The sequence below is a fragment of the Orycteropus afer genome, unplaced genomic scaffold (genome assembly GCF_000298275.1).
Source record: "Orycteropus afer afer isolate SDZICR_OR568_19922 unplaced genomic scaffold, OryAfe1.0 scaffold00008, whole genome shotgun sequence".
Lineage (NCBI taxonomy): Eukaryota > Metazoa > Chordata > Mammalia > Tubulidentata > Orycteropodidae > Orycteropus > Orycteropus afer.
Genome location: NW_006921595.1, coordinates 6,627,128 through 6,637,853, shown reverse-complemented (window position 1 = coordinate 6,637,853; position 10,726 = coordinate 6,627,128). Strand labels below are relative to the sequence as shown.

Below are 10,726 nucleotides of genomic sequence, written 5' to 3'. Positions count from 1 at the left end.
ACAGGTCTGGTTCCACAACTGGGCTTTTAACCATTATGCTGACGTATCTTTTCATATAAAACCATAGAAAATTAGCTTATTGTTTTTAATGATTGCATAGAATTACATATAATGGACACAAGATTTTATTTTACCTGGTCCCTTACTGAGGGGCATTTAAGCTATCCCTAATTTCTCTCTGTCATAAGTATTGCTTTAATGAATTTCTATAGGATAGCAGAACTGCTAGGCCAAAGTAGACCTGATTTATATTTGGGTAAGTAGTCTTTGTCCTAAATAGGCTGCACATATCTAGACTTCCAGCATGAGCATATGAGAGCCCCCATCTCGCCTTACCTTCCCAATGATATTATCAATCATTTAATTTTTGCTAAGCAGATAGATGAAAAACAACCTGACAGTCATTTTCTCTGATCACAATGGAAGTTGACGATACTTTTATATGTTTATTAACTATTTGTACTTCTGTGATTGTTCATATCCTCTGTACACTTTTCTATTCCATTGTCTTTTCCCTACTGATTTTTGGAAGCTAGCCATAGATTTGGAGTATTAACCCTTTATCTATTACACATGTTTTACATACTTTCTCCCACTTGGTTGTCAATAATTTTGTATGCTGTTACACCCCAGTATTCACAAAAGTAAATTGTTAAACATTTTAAGACTTTAGGGGGCTTTGTATCATATTTGTAAAGGCCTTCTCCATGATTATAAAAATATATTCCTTTGTCTTGTAGAATTGTATGGATTTGCAATTTACTACAGGCTATGAATTAGGTATCTAAATATTTATTTTCTCAGAGATTTCCAGTTGATTCAACACTTTGAACACTATTTATCAAATACCTCATCCTTTCCTACTGATCTAAAAGTTACCTTTATGAAATATGAAGTTCTCATGTACATATGAATCTGTTTATGGATTTCAGAGAGTGTGGTAGTTAAGGTTGTGTGTCAACTTGGCTGGGCCATGGTTCTGAGTGCTTGGCAGCTGGATGCAGTTATTCTCCATGATGAGATGGGAATCAACTTCGTGGTGCAATCTGCTGCAAGCAGCTAATTAGTTGCCTTTGGGGTGTGGCCTGCTTCCAGCATATATGGTGATGCTTTGAGGAAGGGCTCTAGCTTTTGGGACACTTGAATCCTGAATCTGGCTGAGTCTTCATCTCAGTGGCCTGCTATGTTGCCTGCTGATCTTGGGATTGTGACATTTTACCCGTCTATCTTGGGTTCATCAGCCTGAGTCAGAAAAAGTCTCCAGCTCTAGTGGGCCTGGAATAGGAGGCAGAGCTGAAGCCCAAGGTCGAGGGGCCTTCACTCAGCCCCTAGAGACTGCACCTTGAACTCAGACTTCTAGCTTTGTAAACTGTAAGAGATTAAATTCCTGTTTGTTAAAGCCATCCACTCGTGGTCTGTCTGTTTTAGCAGCACTGGAGAATGAAGACACCTAAACCAAACCAAACCCACTGCCGCAGAGTTGGATTCGACTCATAGCAACCCTCCTTGGGTTTCCGAGGTGGTATCACTACAGAAGTAGGTTGCCCAACCTTCCTTCCAAGGAGTGGCTGGTGGATATGAACCACCAGCCTTCTGGTTAGCAGTCAGATGCCTTAGGCACTGTGCCACCAGAGCTCCCTGAAGACACACAGCATGTTTCAAAATATGGTAGGATGAATTCCCCCAATTAGCTTTTAAAAAATATTTTATTTGTCATTTTTGCTTATTTTTATTTTTATATAAACATTAGAAACACTTGTGGAGCTTTAAAAATAAATTTTATTGTTAATTTTTTGGAGAATACTGACTTTACGATACTGGGTTTCTAGCCAGGAGTGGCAATGATTTATTATTTGCATTCACTAAGATCTCTTTTTATACACGTCAGTAAAGTTCTATCACTTGTCTCATGTATACTTTTTTGATTATTTTATTTTTGTATCTTATAGATTGTGATGACACATGAGAGATACTGCATCACAGGTATATTGTATATTTTGTTAGTGATGTTTTGGAAACATGGCAAAATTGCCAACAATAAAACCTGTGCCTGGTATCATTTAGAAGGGAGAAGAGTAAACATTAGATGGTTGTTTTGGATGGATGGATGAGATAGTAACTTTTTTCTATGGTTATTTTCTATTCCTGTATTCTTGGATCAATTTCTGTATCTGTAACTGTTTAAATTTGTGGTAAAAGGACAGATACATAAAAAACTCTTGTGAATCAGTGGTCCTATCTCCTCCAATAAGGCTCTCCAGAGTTTTTTCTATTTTATTGGTGGTTTCAAAGAAACTTGTCTTATTTGATCATATTTCTCATTTTATTTTCTATAATTTATTTGTAGTTATTACTTGTTACTTAATTTTGTAAGATTCCTTTTCTAATCTTTTTTATAAAACATTGATTTGAACACTTAGTTCATTTATTTCAGCAATTCTACATTTCTTAACATGTCTTCAAGATTATAGTTTATATTCTGAGAACTGCTTAGGCTGTATAGCTCATGGCATATTCTCATTTTTATTGACTTCTAAACTGTCATTTTAGTTTTAGTTTTCTCTTTAATTCGAGTTATTTAAAAATATGATCAGATAAAAACTCATACAACAAAGGTTCACAGCAGCATAATTCACAATAGCCAAATGTCCATCAACTGATAAATGGATAAACAAAATGTGGTGTATCCATACAGTGGAATAGTATACAGTCATAAATGGAAAGAAGTTCTGATATACCATACAGCATGGATGAACCCCAAAAACTTGTTACATGAAACAAGCTAGTCACAAATGGCCACATATTATATACTTCCATTTAGAGAAATTTCAGAATAGGCAAGTCCCTAGACACAGAAAATAGATCAACAGCTGCCAGTGGCTGCAGAGAGAAGGGAATGGGAAGTGACTGCTAACTAAAATAACGTTCCTTTTTAGTGATAAAAATGGTCTGAAGTTAGTAGAGATGGTTGCACAACTCTGTGAATGCACTAAAACTCTTGAATTGTACATTTAAAGGGGTGAGTTTTATGATATGTGAACTACACCCAAAACAAACAAACAAAAATAACCACCTCCAGCTACAAAGAACAGTGTTTTAAAATTGCCAAGTTGTCAGATTGGGGGAAGCTTATCCATCTAGCACCACAGTATCTTTGTTTGGAGAACCAGAACTATGAATAATGTCTAATTTTTGAAATGTACTGACATGTTCCTGGTGGCCTAATTCATAATCAATTTATATTAAGCACCAAATAAGCACGTGAAAAGAATGTATGTTCTTTCTGTTGTGTACAGAAAGAACTGTAAATACACTCTTAAGTCAATCTTGCTAATTGAATTATTAATGTATTTTACATGCTTTCTTTTGTTACTGGTTCACTGGTTAACTTCTGAGAACATGCTCAAGTCTCCCATTATACCTGTGCTTTTAAAAAACTATTTTTAAACTTCAAGTGAATATGCATATTATAGATAATATCTCTGATCTAGTAGAATATTTGTATTTTCTCCTACAAACTGGCTTTGAATATGAATCTTCCAGCTCCTCTGCATAGTCTTCATCTGTTTCACTTACAATGAACATGTTTACCCAACAATACCTGACATATCGCTGCTGAAGAAAAATAACCTGGGGTTCACATGAAAACGCCCTACAAAAGTCAGTGCCACAAAAGAGTGTTGTAAATGACACAGTCCATCAGTATTTGAAGCTGCAAATGAGAACAATTAAAACCAACTAGGAAGTCAGAGTAAAACAAAAACCACAAAGAAAGAAATCATACCCAAAATTGACTTAGACGAGCATTAGAAACCCAACCCTGTGATTTACTGACAGAAACTCAATACTCTAGTGTGGCCCTGTGGAAAAGGAAAAATACCGACATTTTGTTTCTGTTTAGGAGCTGATGCACTGAATCCTTGAAACTGCAGGTTCACTCCGAGGGCAGGCCTCATGTGATGTTTAAAGGGGAAAAAAAATTAACCTTGTGCACACCTGCTATATTCAAGATCATTAATGAAAAACCAAAATGTTTAATTTGCTCTGATGTTTCTGCTTTCTGTCATTTTTATATAGTTAACAGGATCATAATTTAAGTAAGTCACACATTGTAAATAACCTGGCTATACTGTTCCCTCTTCCTTGGTAATTAGACCACCTTTTGTTACTGAGAATCCTATAAACCATTTAACTATGAGTGGCCGTAAACTGCTCGTATTAAAAATTGGGTGCTCCTTCTAAATTGAATAGCACCAAGGAAACTACATACCTTTTAGTCTCTACTCCATTTACATTCTATCTGTGTTCCTGTAATTAATTTGATAATTGATATACAGGCATAAAAATCTGCTATAAAAACTTTTTAAAGAAAGCAATCTTTACCTGCCCTGTCACTTTCCATAAGGGCAAAGGAGAGGTGAGCGCTGCATACATATTTCTAATCCACTCTCCATGCCTTCACCTATAAGTGGTTTCTCCCAGGGCTTCACACCAGTTCCAATGGGTTCTGTCACGGCCAACGAAGAAAAGTTGGAACAGACCTTAATTTTAAGAATCTGGGTGAAGGAAAACGATAGCTGGAATGGGGAAAGTTACAAGTCAAAGAGCTGGAATGGCAGACTGGGAAGAGATGAAGCAAACCTTTTCAGGAGACTGATGTGGGAGACTGGATTGTTACCAGGACTGCGGAGAGTGGTAACACTCAAAATGGTGCAGTTGGTCGCCATCTTTGTGCAGGGCACCAACTACTTGCTACTCTGTTGATTAAGAGATTTGGCTGCTATGCAATGTGCATGCTGCCCTTGTTTTCTAAGAGTAAGATTAAGTTTCTAACAGGGCGTTAACGTGTACTTTTTCTTGTTCTGGTTCACCAACAGTTTACAATTTCAAGTCAGTTTTGATTTCACTTTGTTGGCCATGACTGAACTGGGAAACCCTATTTTCTTCAGCCATAGTTGAAAAGGTGAGGCCATTTGGCACAAGAATTGCAGAAATATTTAACAACTTAAAAACACAAAAAACCCTCATCTCTCCAGTTTCATAAGCAGATCAAATTAAACAGTATCTTTGTGTTACCTGAGATTATTTGATACATCCAAGACATTAAAGTCAAGCCTCTAAATATCATGCTGAGAATTAATTCCAGTTTTAGAATATAGAGCATGCACAAAGAAGAGGAATATTTTCACCCAAATGCACAGTAACAAGTATAAAGACTAGCTATTTTTCAAGGTACAACCAAAATGGCAAAAATTACCTGTCTGATCTCAGTGAACTGAGAGAATTAATTCACTGAATCTGACATTCCTTTCTCTTCCAACTACATTTCTAAATCAAATGAATTGATTTTGGTAAGCCTATGATTATTACACAGAGTTTGGAGGAAGAAATCTTTCTCAGCAGTGCATTCAGGAAATAATTGAGATTTAATCTATTCCACAAAAGAAAACAAGACATAAAACAGTGTTTTTGTATACCCTATTAATAGCAAACAAATACCTCATAGGCCTGAAATATGTTGTGATTCTAATGACAAATTTCAACAGAGATGAGTTTGAATTGAAGCAGATTTTAAAACATGCATAACACCAACTGCATTTGAAGCAAAAGAGCAGAATGAAGTGCAAAGAGAACTGAAGGGAATTGAAAAGATGGGCTGAATCCATTCATATCTGGGAAGATGCTAGAGGGCTTTGCAGAGCCTTCCACCCTCAATCCCTGACCCCTCCCAACCAGAGCAGCTCTGCAGTGATCTTTGCTATCTGTTGAATAAAGCAAAAATAAACAGGAAAACCACTTATTTTTACAGTCTATCCGGAATTCAATTTCTTTAAAGACCAATGTAATTCTTTGTCTTTTACTCTCTGAGTTTGCATATATGCCCCTCCAAATACACATTTCCCAACTTTATTTTCAAATCTAAATGTGCCATGAACCAATGAGGTAGAACAAAAGTTTCAAATTCTGTCTTCCACAGAGTGTATGTTCCTATATAGATTTAAATATAAAAAATCACCACTTTGAATGGTCTTGGTCAATCAATACCACTTACCTAGAACACTTTTTCTATTTTTCTTTAGCACAAAGCTGACCACAGAGTGGTTATGGATTTTTTTTTTAATATGACTTAAAAAACCTGCCCTTTTAAATCTTATTGAGTTATCATGTATACCAATGGGTAACACAGATATTTAACTAGTGTATGGCAACCCAGTTATCAGCAATGGAAACTAAAATGGGTCCTTGCCTATGAATAAAGAATGCAGTGAGCAATTAAAAGTTGCAGAATGGCAAAATACAGTGACCTCAGGGGCCCCCTGCTCTCTGGCACACCCCAAGACCCAGTGAACCTCCTCTTGTACGCTTGTGGTTTGTTTAGGTATGTTCTGGCCACACCAAAGCTACTTGTAAATATTTCTACCATTTTCCTCTAGGAAACCCAGGGCTTGCTATAAAATGTGATTCTCTCATGCTTGAGGCATTAGAATAAGTGTGCTTTGGGTATCCCACTTAAAAAATGAACTCAGGAAGAGGAGCAGACTCTGGTAGACACAGTCTGCCTTTCTTCCTGCTGTCTGGGTAATGTAGCAACTGGCTGCTCAGGAAGGAAGGAGAGGCCGATGGGCTGGGCAGCCCAAGAGCCAGCTGGTGCCAGGTAGGATTTACCCCATGGGCTTGTTCACCATCCTTCCTGAAAACAGGCTATAGCTAACGGTGCACACATTGTCTTTTTGAGTGAAAAATCCCTAATATAGGTGTTGGTGATTGATATCTCTATCACAGGTATACATGTAATATATATATGTAAGAATTAGCTGCATGTACACTTAGGGTTTATGTACTTTAAGTCAGTAAGATCTCAAAAAATCAAACTTTTAATGTCTCCAATATTGTTGTTGCTGTTATTTGCCCCCGAGTCGGATACGACTCACAGCAACCCCTCCTTGGGTTTCCGAGGCAGTATCACTACGGAAGTAGGATTGCCCAACCTTATCTCCAATATAGACTTAGTAAATAACACAGGACGTCTCCAATTCACTCCTTTTGTTGTTTTCTTTTTTTCTTAACTTGACTAAATTTTGCAGTCGCTTCATTTCCACTTCACTTCCCAGTTTCCAGTAGCACATTAAAGGAGTCCTCAGTAGTGCTAGCAATAATTTTGCTTACCTGCTAACCCAAAGGTGGGAGGTTTAAGTCCACCCAGAGGTGTGTTGGAAGAAAGCCCTGGTGGTCTATTTCCAAAAATCTGCCACTGAAAGCCCCTTGGAGCACAGATGTACTCAGACACGTATGGGGTCACCATGAGTCAGAACTGACTCAACTGACAACATATTAAAACTTCTCAAGTATGGATTTGATCAAGTCATATCCCACAGTTTATCACCAGCGATAAGCTTCCCAGTCTGGCACTCATGGGCTCCCCAAAGCATGTCCCTAATGCACTCCTCCGGGGTCAGCCCAGTGCATTGGTTCCTTACACCCCTCAAGGCCAGCACTGAGCACATCCTACATGGACTTTTCACCCCATAATTTACTGTGCATGCTATCCCCTTTTTCCTACCTCCTCTCTGCCCAAAATTTCCATCTTGGCTTGTTAAAACCATATCCATCCCTTTCCAAAGTTCTCCAATTATGTAAGAGTAAGAGTAATGTACCAAACAGTGCTTCTTTGTAAGAGTAACAGCAACAGATATTTATTATGAGTTTGCTAACTGATAATGTCTTAATACTATTTATTACACAGAATATAAACTCTACAAGGCGGGGCTCTTTGTTTTCATTATCTACTGATATAGCCCATGAGCTTGGAACAGTGCCTAGCACACAGTAGGTGCACAACAATTACTTGCTGATTTGATAATAGTAACTTTCATGAATGAGAGCCTGTTCCCACATACATACTGCACTTTCTCTATGTATCATTGCTGTTCTTGAAAACACCCTTATAATATGTATAACATAAGTCCTACATTGTAGATAAGGAAACTGAAGTTCAGAGATGTTAGGTAACTTGTCCAAGGCCTCACAGCCCAGGAGAGTCAGGCTTCAACCTCCTATTCCTTTTTTAACTTGAAAACATTTTCTCAGAAAACTTTGTACCTCTCCTGCAGTATCTGCCTGATGCCCCCATTATGGTATATAATGAGCAGAGAGAGAGTTCTCCATCACAGTATGCTCTGAAGCAGCCAGCTTAAAGCTCCACAGAGTAGGAGTTCAATAAACCAAACTAGTGGACCTATCTATCACTGAAGGATAGATTATAAGGGATGAGGCAAGGGAAGAATCATTTGGAGAGCATCTCTTTAAAAAAAAAAAAAGCAAAAACATGGAGCATTCAATTACTAAAGCATAAATGAGCAGTAATTTGTAAAAGGAGGCAAGTTAATTAGTAAAAGGAGGCAGTTCACACCACACATATGTGACAGTCAAGAACAGCACCGTATCAGATGGGGCTTCTAGGAGTTCAAGTCTTTAATACTAAAAAATTAACTGCAAGACTCAAAGGGCAATAGCACACTGAAAGCAGTTTCATTTCTTGAACTATTTTGCAAAAAAAAGAACTGTTTAGGTTGTACTGAATTTATTATCTGAATGTGAGCCTGAAACTTCACAGAAGAAATCATTCAAACATTTTACTGCGTAAGAATAATTCCCACAATATCACGAATGCTAAACTAGCAGGTTAAACAGAAAAAAAAAAAAAAAAAACAGTTCATGAAATCCAGAGGGTTCTTAACTTTATTTTCAGAGGCTCAGCTTATTATGTGGCAATACTCAAAGTGGCTGAGCACTAACTACCCTTTGTTTCACTTATTCTAACAATTTCTACTGCACACTTTTCTCCAGCTCCTAAAACTCTTTTCCAAATGCCTCAATAACTTACAATCACATTTTGGAACACAACCCATCTCTAAACTGAGGACTGCCTATTTATACTTTAAGGAGCTCTGGTGGCACAGCACCTAAGGCATTTGACTGCTAACTAGAAGGCTGATGGTTCAAATCTACCAGCCACCCCACAGAAGGAAGAACAGAGCAATCTACTTCCATAAAGATTTACTGCCTTGGAAACCCAAGGGGGGTCTCTATGAGTCGGAATCAACCCAATGGCAGTCAGCTTTTTTCTTGTTTGTTTAGTTATCCTTTATAAACAAATACATATAAAAATGGTCTGTGTTTGACAAGATAGAATTTTGAGCTGTTCTTCTAGAGCATGCAAAAATATTTATTCATTAATTTGTTTGAGAACACTTGAAAAGTTACACTAATTTCATCATTCTTAATAATTCTCCTCAACATCTCATTAATAGGAAGAACATTTAAAGCAAGTTCTTAGCTAACTGCCACGCTGAACTCTCATCACTGAGCATTGGTAACTTAAAGGTCCAGCAATTACTGTATGCGAAAAGGGGTTTACCACTATAGTGGCTAGAATGAGTTTTACCTTTGAGCCACATCAAAGAATCAGCTAAAAAAATGAATTGGTAGCATAAGTACAATTTCAGTCAGATTACTGTAAAAGCAGATGAAGGGAAAATACGTCTTTATATCTGTAAGAAGTATGTATTCTTTGCCTGTTGGCTGCAGGGTTCTTCCTACGCCTCTTGGATCACTTGCTCTGTCACTGACCTTTTGCCTGCCTGAACCACCAATCACTGAGAATAAGAGAGAGAAAAAAGAGAAGGAAGGTCTCCCTCAATGATAGTGGACTATTTCATTCTTCCTTGTAATTTCAACAATACCTGCTTTACTTTTTTGAGTCATAATATTAATGTAAAATGTATAAATGTTTAGAATTGTTTTGTTTCTGGGAAATTGAACCTGCTATTATCCAACAACATTCTTTACCAACTCTAATACTTTTTCCTTAAATGCCATCATTAATATATCACCTTTCTTTTGGTAGGACTCTGCTTAGCATATAGTCATACCTACTTTTATTTTCATCCCTTCTGGATGTTAGGTGTGATTCTTGTAAATAATATGTTGCTGCTTTTTAACAATTCCCTTCTGATCACTTTTGCCCTTTAACTGAAATAAAATACCCTGCCCACATTTTTTTTTTCTGTCCTATCATCTTATTTTGTGCTTTTTTGCCTTGTCTGTACTATGTCTTCTTTACTTTTGAACTGGCTGACTATTTTCTTTCTAGCCCCCAACCCCACTAGTTTAGAAACTAGACACTTCGTTTCTATTCATTTGTGGTTAGTTACAACTGCTAAAATATACACATAATGTATCCACAACTAAATTTTATCAATTTCTTTACTTTCCTCCCAAATAACATGCTATGTTCAATCACCTCCTGACTGGTCCATTATTGTTGACACTTATTTTGGTTTTTTAACCTGTGTTCTGAATCTGTGGGTTGGTATCTTTCATCTGTTCTAGAAAATTCTCTGTTTGCCATGTCTCCTAGCCTCTCTCTTATCTTGCATCTTTTCATACCACAGTGCTACATTCTGAATATTTTATTCCATTTTATCTTCCAATTTACTAATTCCCTCTTCAATTCTACCATTAAATTGCCTATTATAATTTCATTACTGTATTTTTTACTTTTATAAGTTATATTTGCTTCTTTTAAAATTTGCTTTGTCATTTTAACAGTTTTGCTCCTTGTATTTTCACTTGTGGCTAAGGCACTTGACTGCTAACCAGAAGGCTGGCAGTTCAAACCCACCAGCCACTCCTCAGAAGGAAGATGGGGCAATCTACTTCCGTA

The 10,726-nt window shown here is 37.1% G+C and overlaps 1 protein-coding gene across 1 annotated transcript in view; it reads right to left on the bottom strand.

The window, feature by feature from the left end:
• Nucleotides 1–10,726, bottom strand: part of JAZF1 (JAZF zinc finger 1) — a 461,024-nt gene that overhangs the window by 258,294 nt on the left and 192,004 nt on the right. The window lies entirely within an intron of this gene.